This window comes from Marmota flaviventris, chromosome 4 (genome assembly GCF_047511675.1).
Source record: "Marmota flaviventris isolate mMarFla1 chromosome 4, mMarFla1.hap1, whole genome shotgun sequence".
In the NCBI taxonomy this organism is placed as follows: domain Eukaryota; kingdom Metazoa; phylum Chordata; class Mammalia; order Rodentia; family Sciuridae; genus Marmota; species Marmota flaviventris.
In genome coordinates this window covers 124,224,455-124,240,755 of record NC_092501.1, presented here as the reverse complement: position 1 = coordinate 124,240,755, position 16,301 = coordinate 124,224,455, and the positions used below count along the sequence as shown (strand labels likewise).

The window sequence follows — 16,301 nt, the reverse complement described above, 5'->3', positions numbered from 1 at the left end:
ACTAAATTTACTGAATGCCAATTAAATAATTTAATGATTTCTAAAACTGAAAATGGGTCTTAATATTCTACTGAGATCTTCAAAAGTCAAAACTTCTGGACTAGTGCCTAAAGAAAGGCCAACCTTTGTTACCTAAGTTGCATTGAACTGCACTTATTCATAGCCCCAGAATATTTTCTTTAAAAGAGGGAATAGATCAATGGTGCTTAATATAAATTAGTTATCTTTTCCATGTATTTCTTTCCATGCTTCTCTAAGAATTGATTGTGTGCTAACTCTGTACCAGTCACTGTCATGGCTATACACAAGAACATTTAAGTTGTAGTCCCACATTGGGTTTCAGAAGATTCTGTGCATTTCAAAAATAGATGGTGAAGGAAGTACTACTGAAAGCCCTCATAGAGATTCTACCAGTAATATACAGAGAAAATGACATTTGAAAGATAACCTTTTACCTTTTTGGTCCCACAATAATAGTCATCAAAAGCCTTTGAAAGTATATGACTTTATTTCTAAGGAAAAATGTGATGTAGCTTTGTAGCATTCTTGAGAGGAACATAAATGTAACAAATTAAAAATATACTTTACAGGGAACACCATGAAATATAGCAAGAAAAATTTTGGTTTATAATTAACCCATGTTTCTGAAAATATAGAGTCACATTTTAATAAAAAATGGATTTTAAATAATGGGTTCTAGGAACTGCAGTTGTAGCAACACTTTGATTTATTTTTATACTTGTTTGCTATTGGAAAAACACATGTTTCTGTCAAAGCACATCAAATTCATGAACACATTTTACAAGGAGAGCTCAATAAATATCGTCTTGCAAGCTGTACTCATTTTAAAATATGATCAATAATGGAAAAGATTCCATGAGCTTCTGGAAAAAGGTAAATTCATTTCAGCTGTTTGGGGGTGAAATAGTGTGTAGATGTCTATTAGGTACATTTGATTTATAGTATTAAAGTCAGAAAAATCCTTATTAATTTTATACTTGGATGACCTGTCTGCTGGTGATAGGGGTTCTTGCTAACAACATTTAGTTGCATTTTGTTTTTTGATCCAATCCATTAATGCTGGGAGCCATTAGCCAAGTAGGTATGACAATTTCCTTGCCAGCGTACCCCATGTTGCTGACATGTTGCAGCGACATTGAATGTAGGTGACCTTGCTCAAGGACCAAGGCAGATTAGGGTGTTCCCGGTTTTAAGATAATCGTGTTTAGGGCGTTCCCAGTTTAGGTTCCAGGTTTAAGGTTTAAGATTATTCCTGCTGGGAATAGGGCGTATCCTGCTGCCTGAGTTCCCCTTGAGTCCTCACGGGATTCAGACAGTATATTTTGGAGATAGAAGCCCAGTGGAGGTGGAGTTGGGCAGAGAACGTGGATTTGGGCAGAGAACGTGGATTTCCCCAGAACGTGATTGTAGACGGCTGGTGTGAGTTCGGGAATAAAGAGTTGCTGTTTGAATCTACAAGCTGTGTGGTGGCTCGTGATTGTGTGCCCAGCCAGACTGCGGCACATTAATCTGTGTCTTTTAACTGAGGAGTTGAGGCCAGATGCATTCAGGGTTATTATGAATATGCGTTTGTAATTTTTCTGATATTTTGGTTTGTTTACTACATTTAATTCTGTCTTAATTTTCATTTAGTTGGTTGCTCTTCTCATGGTCATCATCTATTTAGGAGCTTTGGGAGTTATTTTTGGGTATATCTTTGTGCAGTTTATCTTTGAGTATTCTTTGTAGTGCTTCTTCGGTGATCATAAATTCTTTTAGCTTATCCATGTCATGTAAAGCAATTCTTTCTACATGGATTTTGAAAGAGCTTTGCTGGATTTAGAAATCTTGACTGACAAAAATTTTCTTTAAGAGCTTTCTTGAATATCTCATTCTGGGCCTTGTTCTTCTTTAGGATCTGAGTTCAGAAGCCAGAAGTTAGCCTTTGTGGCTTGCTCCTAAATGAGACCTGATGGTTTTCTCTTGCAGCTTTTAGTGCTCTTGTCTTCTTTTCTATGTTAGGTATTTTAATTATCATGTGTAAAAAAACAAAAAGTTGAATCTGAGAGAAAAATTTTTTAAAAGAAATAAAAAAGGAAGAAAAGATGATATATATTTATAGCAACCAGGTATTTTGTCTTCCCTTTTTGATTTTTGTAAATTAAGAAAAAACGATAAATCAAAAGTTACCAGCCCAAGCTAGGTGAAATCGGAGAAGAGAAAAAAGCAGATCATACAACAAATACCTTTCTGACACCTGGAGCTTCCAAAACCACTAAGAACACTTTCATTAAAATTAATTGTATGAAAATTTATATTAAATTATGTAATGAATACTAATTAATCAGATTTATATTAAATTTTATTTAAATTCATTTCTTTACATTTTATTAAATTAATTTAAATAAAATTTAATAAATTTTTAAATATAAATTATGTTATAATTTAATATAAATTAATTTTATTAAATTAAAAAGCAATACAAATAAAATTTTAAGTGCTACATCAAAAAAATAAAGTTAAATTAAATGTAATAAAACTATCATAAAATTAATTATTAAAATAAATTTAAATTAAAGGTAATAATATTAATTTATATTTAATTATAATATAATTTATATTTAAAAATTTGTTTCATACTAAATTAATTTTAATAAAAATGTTCTTAATGGTTCTAGAAACTACGGGTGTCAGAGAAGCAATTGCCACATAATCTGCTTTCTCTCCTCTCCGACTTTCACCCAACTCAAGCTGGAAACTCTTGATTCATCTTTTATCTTAATTTACAAAAATAAAAAAAAGATTATTTTAAATACGCTTTTTGATAACCCAGAGAAGTGTTTAGATAAACAGTCCAGATTTTAATGATACATTCTTACAAATTAACTTTTCCATTGGAAATGATTGATGTATTAAGACTTTTGGTTTGACTCACACTTAACGTGTAGAAACCATTTTCCTTATGGACATATTTAACCCCTAGAAAATTGAATTTAACCTGAAGTGACTTTGTAGCCAATTGAAATAGTTAAATGGATAGGTTTTGATTAAAGAATTTTGATAAAAAGAATCTTAGAATTGAACCACTAAATTTCATATTTGGGCCCTCCAAGTGTAATTTTGTTTTAGTAGTTGGACAATGTTGAACAAAAAGTCCTGATAAAGAACTATTAAGCCTAGTTTGCTCATCTGGTCTCAAGGGTATGTTGGGGACACTTTTGGATCTTCCCATTCAAAATGGCTATATTTAACACCTAGAAAATTGAATTTAACCTGAAGTGACTTTGTAGCCAATTGAAATAGTTAAATGGATACTAACAAATAATCCTTGTTTTCTTTCCATAGTGAAGGTCTGGAGTTGCTGCTGGAGGTCAAGGACATCCTAGGTGTATGAAACTGGAGACATTCTAGCACAAAGAGCTCGTCTTTCCACGTCTTTCTGCTGGATAATTTGAGTGAGTTTCTCAACCTCATCTTTAGACAGCTGATCGATCTGTTTGGTTAAAGATACATTCTTTGAATTACAAAGTTGAATCTCAAGTATTCGTTCTTTGATTCTTTCCACAAATTTTTCCATTTTGGCTTTACGTATGGCATGGTTTTCACTCCCATTTTCTATATTAAGGCTTTTCACTTTTGTTTCTGGAAAACTATCAGCATTCTCTGTTTGAATGTCCTGTCTCTCTTCATGCCCCTGGGCTTTTATTTGTTCGATGGTTTTCTGCAAATTCTTAATTTCCTTGTCTTTTTTAAAAAACAGTTGGGTATGTGCAGCCTTCATCTGCTCATACTGGTATTTAAATTTATCCATTTCCTCCTTCTGCTCCTGTAGAGACTGAAGTAGCTGCATTTGACTCTGGTCTTGATCTTCAATGACCTTTTGATGATGTGTAACTTCCTCTTCCAGATGATTCTTGATGATATTCGATTGAGATACCTCAGATTCTAGTTCTGTGATACTATCGAGGGTTTGAGGCTCAGCCACAGCTCCAACTCGATTCTGCTGTTCCCTAAGTCTTTCCAATTCTTCTTGCAGATGACTGTTTTCTTCTTTCATGGAGCTAAGACTTCTGTCTTTACCCTCTATGGTCTGCCTTAAAGTTTCATTTTGTTTTAAGGCCTGAGAACACTTATCCAAATCCTTTTGCAGTGCTGAACTTTCTTGTTTGAGTTGGCCAATTGTCGCAACCCCTTGCCCGCAAGGAAGACGCAACACTCAGGAATCTTCTCTCAGCAGTTTATTCAGGTCCCTTGATATTTCTTATTCTTTCTTCTTCCTTTCTTCTTCTCTCTCTCCCGGATGCCCTCCCAGCCTTAATAAAGCATCCCAAGCCCCAATGCAAAGCTGCCGCGTGGAGCTTTCTCACAGGGTGGTGAAAATCATGTGCCAACTCTCTCAGATAAGGAGTTGTTTGTCACATACCACAGCGGAGCCAGCGCCATCTCGTAATGGCGACCATAGTCTGCAGAAACGGCAGAAGCGGCTCACCACAGTTCCCCCTTTTTGTTTTATTAAAACAATACAGGCGAGAGTAGAGGTCCTATCCCACTGTGCAGAAGTGGCTGCATAGTATGGCTCAGTCCTAAGGAGGGCCCTTCCCCAGATCCGAGGCCATATCAGCCGACGCCTTTTTTCGTGGGACGGGGCGTGGACGCGTCTAACCCGCATGCAATAGGACATGCTCTCCTTGAGGTCCACGTCAAGGATCACTCAAGTGCAGTGCCTTGCCTCGCATCCTGTATCGTGACGATGGTGGACGAAGGGGGATAGCTGAGGCTGAACTGTGGCTGTATTAATGACAAACAAGTTGACAGCACCCTGAAAGAAAGGCACGGACTTTAAAGCGATAGAAAAGCACTAGTGTGGAAACCCATCTGCGTGCAATGGCAGCAAGACCGGCAGAGTGCAAGGGCTTTCCAACACTAAGAGAATAACAAGGAAAGTCATGTCGATCCCAGTGCAATGTTATAATAACTTGGGGTGCAACGACCATGACAAAGGTTTACTGTTTAAGATGCGCAAGCCAGACTTGAGGTGAGTTGCCATTTTCTAAAGCTGCAAGAGCTTGTATGATCATAGCCTTTTCTTGTGCATGGCGAGTTTTAAGGCGACAGAGAAACCACAAACAAAGTATAACACTGAAGCAACACATTGCACCAAAAATGCCTACTCCCACCCACTCTTTGAAGAAGGAAAAAGCAGAAGATATCCAATCGGTGAATTGACCCAAAGTCACTGGTTCAACACGGGTACTATTCAAAACAGCAATCTGAGTTAGTTGAGACTGGATCAAGTTTTCTGCTGCCAAGGACCAGGTTCCGGATAGATATTCCCCGATGATGCGGGAGGCATTCCTGGAATCATTAAATCTGACAGAGGTTATACATAAATGTGCACGTTGGTCAACACAACCCAAAAGCACCAAGTCAGCCAATTCTTCTACCTGAGCTTGGAGTAAATCTATCCTTTGGTTGGCAGCTAAAATCCCTGACAAAATATGTTGATTAATTGAATTTTGGGATTCAAGTATTGTAGAAGTTTGTTGAACAACTTGATTAATGGTGGCAGCAGTTTGTACTTGACTGGCCATGGCTACTCCAGCTGTAACTGCTGCAGCAGCAGACACTGCCACAGCTGTCACTATAGCTGCCGTAATTCCAAAATCTCTGCGGACTCTAAGTAGTTCAACAATGGGGAATTTATCTGGGTCCGCAGTGACTGGGATTGGGACAAAGGTTGGAATTTTCATAACCACTGCTACAGTCCAAGAACCATTCCAACACTCAGATAAGAGACAGGTAACACTAGAACAATCCAGCATCCCCGACGAGGTATTATTAGCCAAAAGGAGCAAGAACGGGGATTGGACGCAGACCATTGCAGGAGGCAATGTGGCATTATATAGCAAAGAGTTGAGCGAAACAGATGTGAGCCTATTACCTCGTTCACTTTTCCTAACAGTGCCAGAAACATTAGCCAGCCAGCTTTTGGCTCCCAGCAATTGAGCCAATGCAGAAATATCAGCTGAAGCTCCCTTCTCATTGGAAATCAGCCATTGAAACCAGGACCAACCTACTCCTGTAGAGGAGTTGGCACTATGGTTAAAATTATAAACATACCTCTTAAGAGAGGGGGAAAAGGAGAAACCCTTAGCAACTTGAAGTTTCTCCCAAGAATGATCCTGACAAGGCGTAAATGTTGGGGGGAGACCAAGATTAGGGGTACAGTAAGGAGAGGCCTTGAAATGAGTGGCATTGTAAGTACTATTAGAAGAAGGAGGCACTGGGATTAGTACCTTGGAGATCATAGCCAAGGTAGTTATGTTTAAAGCAGAGCTATTTACAGGGGTCCCTGAACCTGATTGCTTCCCCGAAACTACTTGGCTCAGTATAGCATTAATAATACTCCCTGAGACCTGATTGGACCGCAATGGGTCCTCCCAGTTAGTCAAATTTTTGGTCTTAAGGCTAATGCAATTAGCGTTTCCAAGGCTGAAACAAAAAACTCCTGTGAGATTAACCTGAGATCGATTAAAAATGCTCTCCACGTTCCCTCTAGGAGAGGCACAGGGAGCAGACATCTCACATGAGGTAGAGAAAAGAGTGGGGAGGACACTAGAACTACCATGAACCGGCATCGGCATTGGCCAAGCCCGTGCCACTGCCCACCACTGCATTGGTGTCGTCTGTGCCATCGGCACCAGCACCAGAACCAGAGCACGTAGCAGAGTGAAGATCCTCATCACAGGGTTGCTGTGGTATCTCTTGTTGTTGGTCGGTTGATGTCAAGACTCTTCTTGTCAGGCATTCAGGGACCCACAACGGCTCCGTGCGATCCTGGGGAAAAACACATACAGATCCTCGTGCCCATGTCAGCACGGGGTCGGGGCCGTTCCATTGGCCTGTAAGAACATCTTTCCACTTAACATAACCAATCACAGAGGGCTGAGGGGACACATGTCTATCAGCCACAGAGCGACCATGAATATCCAAATTTAAAAAATTAATGGTAAAGAGAGCTAAGGACAGGCGTTCTTTAGGAGTGTGTTCAGCTCCTATTCCCCCTTTTTGTTTTTGTAAAGTTTCTTTTAAGGTGCGATGAGCACGCTCAACAATGCCTTGTCCTTGAGGATTGTAAGGCAGACCATGAGTAAGTTGTACTCCCATGGTAGAACAAAAGGATGTAAATTGTCTGCCAGTATAAGCAGGTCCATTATCAGTCTTAAGGGATGCAGGAGCACCCCATGCTGCCCATGCTTCTAGGCAATGAGTGATAACATTACGTGCCTTCTCTCCTGATAAAGCAGAGGCATGAATAACTCCAGAGCACGTATCAACAGAAACATGTACATACTTGAGGTTACCAAAGTCAGGTATGTGCGTCACATCCATTTGCCAGACAACCAATGGTTTTAATCCCCGTGGGTTCACTCCATAAGTAGGGGGATGAAGAAATGTGACACAATGGGGACATTGTAATACTATCTGACGAGCATCCGCTCTTGAAATGGAAAAACGCCTGCGCAGCGTTAAAGCATTAACATGGAAATTTTGGTGAAATAATTTAGCCCCCTCTAAGGAGGAAGCCAAGCATATCAACTGGCCTCTAGTGGCTGAGTCCGCACAGGCATTACCCTGTGATAACGGACCAGGAAGAGAAGTGTGAGCCCGTATGTGCATTGGATAAAAGGGAGCAGTGCGGCTACAGATAAGTTGTTGAAGCTGATTAAAGTAAGCAGATACATTATGGACATTACTAATAGCTCCCACGGCCTCTAGGACTTTGAGTGCTTGTACCACATAAATGGAGTCCGAGATAAGATTAAAAGGAAAAGAACACTGTTTAAAAACTTCAATAACAATTTGTAGCTCAACCCATTGTGGATTACCAGGAGCAAATTGATGTTGAACAGGAGGAGAATCATTAATTACATAAGCTCCCATTCCAGACTTGGAACCATCAGTGAAAATATTAACAGCCCCCGGAATTGGATTGGGTGAAGTTACCTTAGGGAAAATGATGGGATGTTCTTTAACAAAATGGAGTAATGGATGGGAAGGGTAATGATTATCAATATCCCCTTGAAACGAGCAACATAGAATAGCCCAGTTGTCTAGAGTAGCACACAAAACATTAAGTTGAGCCTTAGTATAGGGTATAATAAGAGAAGAAGGTGATTGTCCGAAAAATTGAATGCTTTGGTGAATCCCTTTAAGTGCTAACGCTGCAACAGCATCAGGATAGTATTCTAAAGATTTTCCTGGGGATATATGTGGGTGAATCCATAGTAAAGGCCCATCTTGCCACAGTACTCCAGTAGGCTGCCGCATAGTGGCAAGCACACATAACTGGAAAGATTTATCACTTTGGAGCCTGCATAGAGTAGCATGTTGTATAGCTTCTTCTACTGTTATAAGGGCCGCCCTTGCCTCTTTGGTGAGGCTACGAGGAGAAGCAAGATCTGGATCACCCTGAAGGGTAGCATACAAAGGCTGGAGCACACCATTAGGAATATGTAAATATCCCCTTATCCAATTAATATCTCCCAGCAGTTTTTGAAAATCATTCAGAGTTTGGAGATCTTGAGTTCTTATGGTGATTTTTTGTGGTTTCAGTTTATCATACCCAATTATTGCTCCCAAATACTCAATAGAATTCCCCGTTTGAACTTTTTCAGGTGCAATATGTAGCCCATATTGAGCTAACAGCTTTACTAAGTCTTTATAGGCCTCATTAACTATCTGCTCTAACTTAGCGGCCAATAACACATCATCCATATAATGAATAATCTTGATGGAGGAATACTTATGTCTGAGAGGTGCGAGTGCCTTCCCCACATACATCTGGCACATCGTGGGACTATTAGCCATTCCCTGCGGCAACACTACCCACTCAAACCTAAGATCTGGCTCCTCGTGGTTACACGAGGGAAGGGTGAAAGCAAAACGTTGTGAGTCTTTAGGATGCAAAGGAATAGAAAAGAAACAGTCTTTAATGTCAATAGCAATAATATGCCAGCCCTGAGGAATAGAGGAGAGCAGAGGTAGCCCTCTTTGAATGGGCCCCATAAGTTGCATTTGAGCATTAACTGCTCGTAAATCATGTAGTAGGCGCCACTTTCCTGATTTTTTCCTAATAACAAATATGGGAGTATTCCATGGAGAAGTAGAAGGTTGGATGTGACCCAAGTTTAGTTGTTCTTTGATTAAATTATGGGCCGCTGCCAATTTAACCGAGGGAAGAGGCCACTGAGGCACCCAAACAGGCTCCTCGGTGAGCCATGTTATAGGTATTTGAGCCCCAGTGGCCCCTAGGAAAAACCCAGACCAAATCTGTTAAGCTTTTGATGACCTTGCACAGGATGCCTACACCCCTGTAGGTGTTTTCCTAGTCCTAGACCTGGCCTATACCCCATATTTTGCATAATCTGTTGAGACACCGGAGAATAGTCATTACTAAGAGTGAACCCCATGTCTTTCATCAGATCACGACCCCATAAAGAGATAGGTAAATCAAGTACATAAGGCTGAAAGGTGCCATTGTGTCCTTCTGGGTCCTTCCAAGATAGATGTCTACAGCTGATTTGAGGGGCTTGGGCATATCCCAAACCTCTTAGTGATTGATCTGAGAGCTGCACCGGCCACCCCTTTGACCAGTCCTTTTGTGCTATTATACTACGATCTGCTCCAGTATCTAGCAACCCCAAAATTGATTTGCCTTCTATGGTTAAGTTTAAAGTAGGATGGTCATTCATATCTAAGGACAAATAAACAGAATTCCCTCCAGTGACTCCAATCTCATCACTTGTCCTTGAAAAGGAATCAGCAGGAAAGCGGGTATGCAGACTGGGTAGAAGTAGCAATTGGGCAATCCGGTCTCCTGGGGAAATAGACACAATACCCCTTGGAGCTTCCACCATAACCTTTACTGATCCTACAGTATCAGGGCTAATGACTCCAGGAAAGACATGAAGACCTTGTAATATAGAGGATGCACGTCCAATTAGCAAACCTACAGTGCCAGGTGGTAAAGGCCCTTTGAATTCAGTTTCCACCAATTGGACTCCCATCTTAGGTGTTAATACGAGTCTGGAGGTGGAACAGAGGTCCAATCCCGCGGCACCTGTAGTGGCTCTCCGCGTCTCATGGGATGGCGTAGAGATGGCCATGTCTCGGGTTTGGGTGTGACATTCTCCATTGCCCCATATATTTGTGGGCCCTGGGGTCGGGGGCCCCTTCGGCCGTTTTTTGGCCCAGCTGAAACAGGCTGTCCATAGATGTCCCTCACTGATCTACACTCTTTTGCCCAATGCTTCCCCTTTTTACATTTTGGACACAGCCCCGGTTGACGAAGGCCATTGGAAGGGCCACCGTGAGGGGGTCCAGTAAAATTATCTTTTTTAGGACATTCACGTCTGAAATGACCAGGTTGACCACAATGGAAGCATGTTCCGGCACCAGGACTGCCCCCTTTTGCCATCCGAAGGACAGCAGCTGCAAGACCTGCATTAGTTAAAGGTCCTCCAATCTCTCTACACACTTTCATCCATGCTTCTATGCCCTTATTTTTATAAGGAGTGATTGCTGCTTTACATTCCTTGGTGCACTGCTCAAAGACCAATTGCTTGATAAGGGGCATGGCTCTATCAGGATCCCCAAAAATCTTTCCAGCGGCATCCACCATCCTTGCTACAAAATCTGAAAAGGGTTCTGTAGGGCCTTGTAGAATCTTGGTCAAATTACCAGACACCTCTCCTCTATTTGGAAGCGACTTCCATGCCCGAATGCAAATGTTGTTAATTTGATCATATGCCTCAAGAGGAAATCCTGTCTGTTGATTTGCAAATCTACCCTGCCCCAAGAGCATATCTTTGTCCCAATGGGGATGTCCCGCCGCATGGTTTTGGGCGGCCTGCTCTATTGCGCCCTCTAGCACGAATGCTCTCCAGTCCAGATATTTACCCGGGGAAATGCAAGCCCGAACAAGGCTAGCCCAATCAGAGGGAGTCATACAGTATCTAGATAAATTCTCCACCTGAGTCAGTGTGAAGGCGGCATCCACCCCATAAGTGCGTACAGACTCCGCCAGGGTCTTTACAATTTTAAAATCTAAGGGTTCATGGACTCTTCCCCTGTTGTCATCCTGAAAAACTGGATAAGCAAGACCCATCTCAGCGTGAACAGCCCTCCATGTTTGGGCATGGAAAGCTCTCCCCGTAGTGCCCCCACCATACGGCGGTGGATCCGGGGGATCGTTCTTACTGAGCCCTTGTTTCTTTTTGTTCCCTTCTCCTATAGCTAAACTCCCTAGCTGACAAGACAGCCTCCCGAGCTCTTCCTCCTCATCCTCCTCCTCCTCTGACCCACTTTCGCATGGGGGTGTACGCAGCGTACTGAGATCTGGATACAACCGTCTCCTCCCCCGTTTCATGCTCCGCACACTCCCATCCTCCCGAGTCACTTCGCTTTCTGCCGTCTCCGACTTTTCCTCATGTAATCGCTCTAAAACCTCCTGTCCTTTAGCAAGTGCTTCCTGGCATCTGCCATCTGTAAGGCAACCACGGACCATTTTCCAAAGGGGTATCACCCCACCTTCTAATATGCCCTGCTCAGATGCAAAGTCAAGATCTTTGCCTAGTTTATCCCAACTAGGCACAGTAAGGCTGCCCGAAAATGCAAACCACGGTGCAGCGATATCTACCTTTTGTAAAAATCTTTGTAAAGTACTATGTTTCACTTCCAGTCCCTTGGAACGTAACAAGCCATCTAGGGCCAGAAGAAGCGGACTTGAAGATGGGGCACCCATGACACAACGACAAAAAAAAATACAGACAGCAGAAGCACACTGACACAGCGAAAGAAACACAGAAAACAAAAGCGAAAGTACACGGTGCAGCTGCAATAAAATGCAAGGCTTCCTCTTTCATTACAGAGGAACTGCCCCGCTTTAGTCGCGGATCCCACTTACTAGGGACTAACCCCGCTTTGATCGCGGATCCCACTTACCTGGGACTAACCCCGCTTTGATCGCGGATCCCACTTACCTGGGACTAACCGGTGCACCACCCCTGACTACTGAGAGTTCTGGTTCCCGGGTTTCGGCACCACTTGTCGCGACGCCTTGCCCGCAAGGAAGACGCAACACTCAGGAATCTTCTCTCAGCAGTTTATTCAGGTCCCTTGATATTTCTTATTCTTTCTTCTTCCTTTCTTCTTCTCTCTCTCCCGGATGCCCTCCCAGCCTTAATAAAGCATCCCAAGCCCCAATGCAAAGCTGCCGCGTGGAGCTTTCTCACAGGGTGGTGAAAATCATGTGCCAACTCTCTCAGATAAGGAGTTGTTTGTCACATACCACAGCGGAGCCAGCGCCATCTCGTAATGGCGACCATAGTCTGCAGAAACGGCAGAAGCGGCTCACCACAGCCAATAAAAATTTCTTTCTCATTTATAAGTTGCATCAATTGCTTCTGTTCTTCTAAACGAGATGCCAACATTTCCTTAGTTTCTTTTTGATCAGTAGCCATTTGCTCAATATTCTTTTTGAGTCCTGCTATTTCAAAGTCTTTCTCTTGACTGAGTTGCACTACATGCTCCTGTTCCAGCTGTAAGGCAGAGGTATTACAATTACATACATTTGAGAGTTCCTGAATAGTCTGCCTGTAATTGTTTGCTTCTTCCAACAGTTTCTTTTTGGCCTGACACAGTTCTACTTCTATCTGTTCTTTCTCTGTTTTCAGAGTCTCCAGAATAGTGTCTTTTTCTAGAGAAATTTGGTTGTTACCAGCAATAGATTCTTCCAATTGATGCCTTACATCTTCACATGCTGAAATCAACTTGTCATTTTCCATTTTCAGATCAAAAGCAACTTTCTTTAAATTTTCATTGAGCTGTTCTACTTCTGCAAGATTTTGCTTCAAGTTTGTAATTTTGACTTCCCCTTCTTTAAGCAAATCATCCTTACAATGAGAGTCTTCATTAACAGCATGTCTTAACTCGTTCTGAACTCTACATAGTTCCTCTTCCTTTTGGCTAATGTATTCCTTAAGTTCCAGGTTTTCCTGCTGGATATTTAAACTACTTTTTTGTGACTGACTTAGCTGATTTACTAAATCTTCAACTTTATCTTCAAGCTTCTGCTTGGTCAAATGCAAATCACGGAAGCTCAGTGCACTCTCAGTTAACTTTTCTTTCTCTACATGCAACTCTTTAGTTATGTCCATTTTATCCTCCTCAAATTGATGAACTCTCTCTTTTTTGTCATCTAGATCTTGTTTCAATTTCGTGATTAGACCATCTCCTTCATTTTGCTGTTTTGATAGCTCATCTATTATCAAATTCATGTGCTTTGTAGCTTCCTGGTTCTCGTTGTCCAGTTTTTCTAACTCAGCTATCAGCATTTCCTTTTCATTAATACTTTCATTCAGTTCTTGCTCCTTAGCGTCCAAGTTAAGTGTTAAGTCATGTATTTGTACATTCAAATTCATGTCTGTTGAAGCCGAACTTTTAATGACTTCATATTCCCAGCTCAATTTGCAAAGTGATATCTGAAGTTCTTCCTTTTCTTGACTCAATAATGATTTCTCTTTTTCTAAAACTTGGACATGCATTTGAAGTTTCAGATTGTCTTCAACAAGACTGGTATCTTGTTTTAAACTACTCAGACTCATTTTTTCATTTTCAGCATCAGACGGGGCTTGTTGTATTCTCAACACTTCTCCCACTGATGAACTCTGTGGAGAAATTGTTCCCTTTTCTGTAGCAGGATCACTCTGCTCCATCACAGAAGGCCGCAATTTAGTACATTCCAATTTCAACTTTTCACATTCTTCAATCATTTGTTGCTTTTCCACACTGAGCTGTTCTTTATCTCTCTTCAGGACATCTCTATCATTTTCTGCAGAAGATAATTTTTTATTTATGTCTTTTATTGTATCCTCAAGTTCTTTGATTCTTCTTGTGGACTCTAGTTTTTCAGTTAGTAGAACCTGAATAGTGTTTTGCATCTCCCAGACTTGAGACTCATCAGTGACTGTAACTCCTGAGTCACCTTGGTGTAACAGCTTTTCAAGTTCTGTGATCCGTCCTTCATAGTCATATGACTCCTGTTTATGCTGGTGATTTAACTCTGCCAGTTTCTGTTGATGTGCATTCTGCAAAACGGACATTTCATGTTGGTGATGATCCATGTCCTGACTTCGGTTTTGTTCCAGTACCTTAATTGTATAGTATAGTTTGCTGATTTCACTTTGATCTGAATCATTTGTTCTTTGTGCCTGCATGTTACGCCTCCAATGGCCAACTTCACATTCAAGTCTTGAAACTTCATTTTTCAATCTGTTTATTTCCTGTTGTGATGAAATTATGTTACTAAAGTCCTTGGCATCATCACAGAAAGTTGAAAAATGATGGCTGAGTCCATAACCGAATGAACAAGGTGCGCTGGTTGCTGGTACACCACCCACTCCTGAAGGTACTGATTGAGCAGCTGACTGCAGGCTCAACACCTGCTCCTGTAGTGCCATCTGGCTTGCTTGAAGATGGCTGAAGTCTACCTGTTTCTGTTGCAGCTGGTTTTGGTAACTTGTAGATTGAAGGTTTATTTGAAGCTGTGCTGCTTCATCCTTTTTGTCCAGATCAGTACAATACTTTTTAAGTCTTGTATTCTCTGATCTCAACCTTGATTCTGTGGTTTCAATTTTTTTTCCTCGACAACGAAGTGAACTGTCTTCCACAGCTTTGGAGACCTCCACAGGCATATGTATGATGCAGCTGGAGACTTAGCCAGTGGGGGAAGCCAAGCTGCCTCCCACCTGACCCAAAGACTGGCCCAAGCCGAAGCCTAGGCCTCTAAACCACGAAAACATTGCTAGAGCTTCAGAGAGCCCTCAGCTGTGCTCCAAAAACCACTCTATGACCATCCACCTTCTAGCTGAATGTCCTGGAGCATTGCAGGGATCAATTATGACCAAAGCATTCAGAATTCCGGGGAGTGCAGGGTTCTTGCCACCTTGGCACTCTGCCTTAAAGGTAGAGGCCTGGCCTGGACTTTGACTAGGGACTTGCCACCAGGGCCTCAGTCACCCCCGCGGGGCCTCTGCTCCCTCCCTGGACTTTCAGCCCTCTGGTTGGGTGACTTCTCCCTCAGAGTTAGTGACTCCCCCAGCTCCAGCTGGTCCTGCCACCTCCATGCTGGCCACCAGAACACCCCCATCTGAGAGACTTTACCCTGTCTTGGAGGCCTGAAGTTGAAGTTCTGCCCTCAAGGACTCAAGTTTTCTATGAAATCTAATTTGTTGGTGATGGTTTCCAGTGGAATTTTCTTTTTTGTTTTTTAATATATGACAGCGGAATGCATTACAATTCTTATTACACACATAGAGCACAATTTTCCACATCTCTGGTTTTATACAAAGTTTTTGCACATACATGTACTTTGTATAATAATGATCATCACATTCCACCATCATTTATAATCCCACGCCCCCTCCCTTCTTTTCCCACCCTCTCTGGCCAATCTAGAGTTCCTTTATTCCTCCTATGCTCCCTCTCCCTATCCCACTATGAATCAGCCTCCTTATATCAAAGGAAACATTTGGCATTTGTTTTTTTTTGGATTGGCTAACTTCACTTAGCATTATCTTCTCTAATTCCATCCATTTACCTGCAAATGCCATGATTTATTCTCCTTTATTGCTGAGTAATATTCCATTGTGTATATATGTCACATTTTAAAAAAATCCATTCATCCATTTAAGGGCATCTGGTTGGTTCCACAGTTTAGCTATTGTGAAGTGTGATTTGTGTCTTTCATTTCCATGAGTTCTGACTGGTTTCTTTTCAATATTTCTATTTCTTTATTGAAGTGGTCATTTATCTCCAATATTAGCTTTCTTCATTCATTGCTTAGATCTTCTTTTAGTTTAACATTTTAATAATCATTTTTATAATCTTTGAAATTTCATCTACTTCCATATCTGTGGGATTCTTTGTTGGGAATTCTGAATTTTGGAGGAGATTTCTTGGCCTATTTCCTCATGTTTTCAGAGGTCTTGGTTGGACTTGTGCATCAGTTTAGATGGATTCTCCTTCCTCTTTTAAGTCCTCTTGTGGATAGTTATCTTTTTTGCTTTATGAGTAGATATCCAATGTGCAACCTGAGATGCCCCTCTGATTGTTCCTCCTTGAGACTTGTTTTTTCATTTTTGGTTTTGGTTTTTTGGTTTGAGAGTTTTGTTTCCCCAATTCTCTGCCCTTGAAGTAATGTGAAGGCTCAGGTGGGGCTAGATCATCATGTGTGAAGT

At 41.5% G+C, this 16,301-nt stretch overlaps 1 pseudogene; it reads right to left on the bottom strand.

Annotated features, from left to right (window-relative positions):
* Positions 1-3,268: 3,268 nt before the first annotated feature.
* Positions 3,269-14,864, bottom strand: LOC114082040 (thyroid receptor-interacting protein 11 pseudogene; annotated as a pseudogene).
* Positions 14,865-16,301: the final 1,437 nt, after the last annotated feature.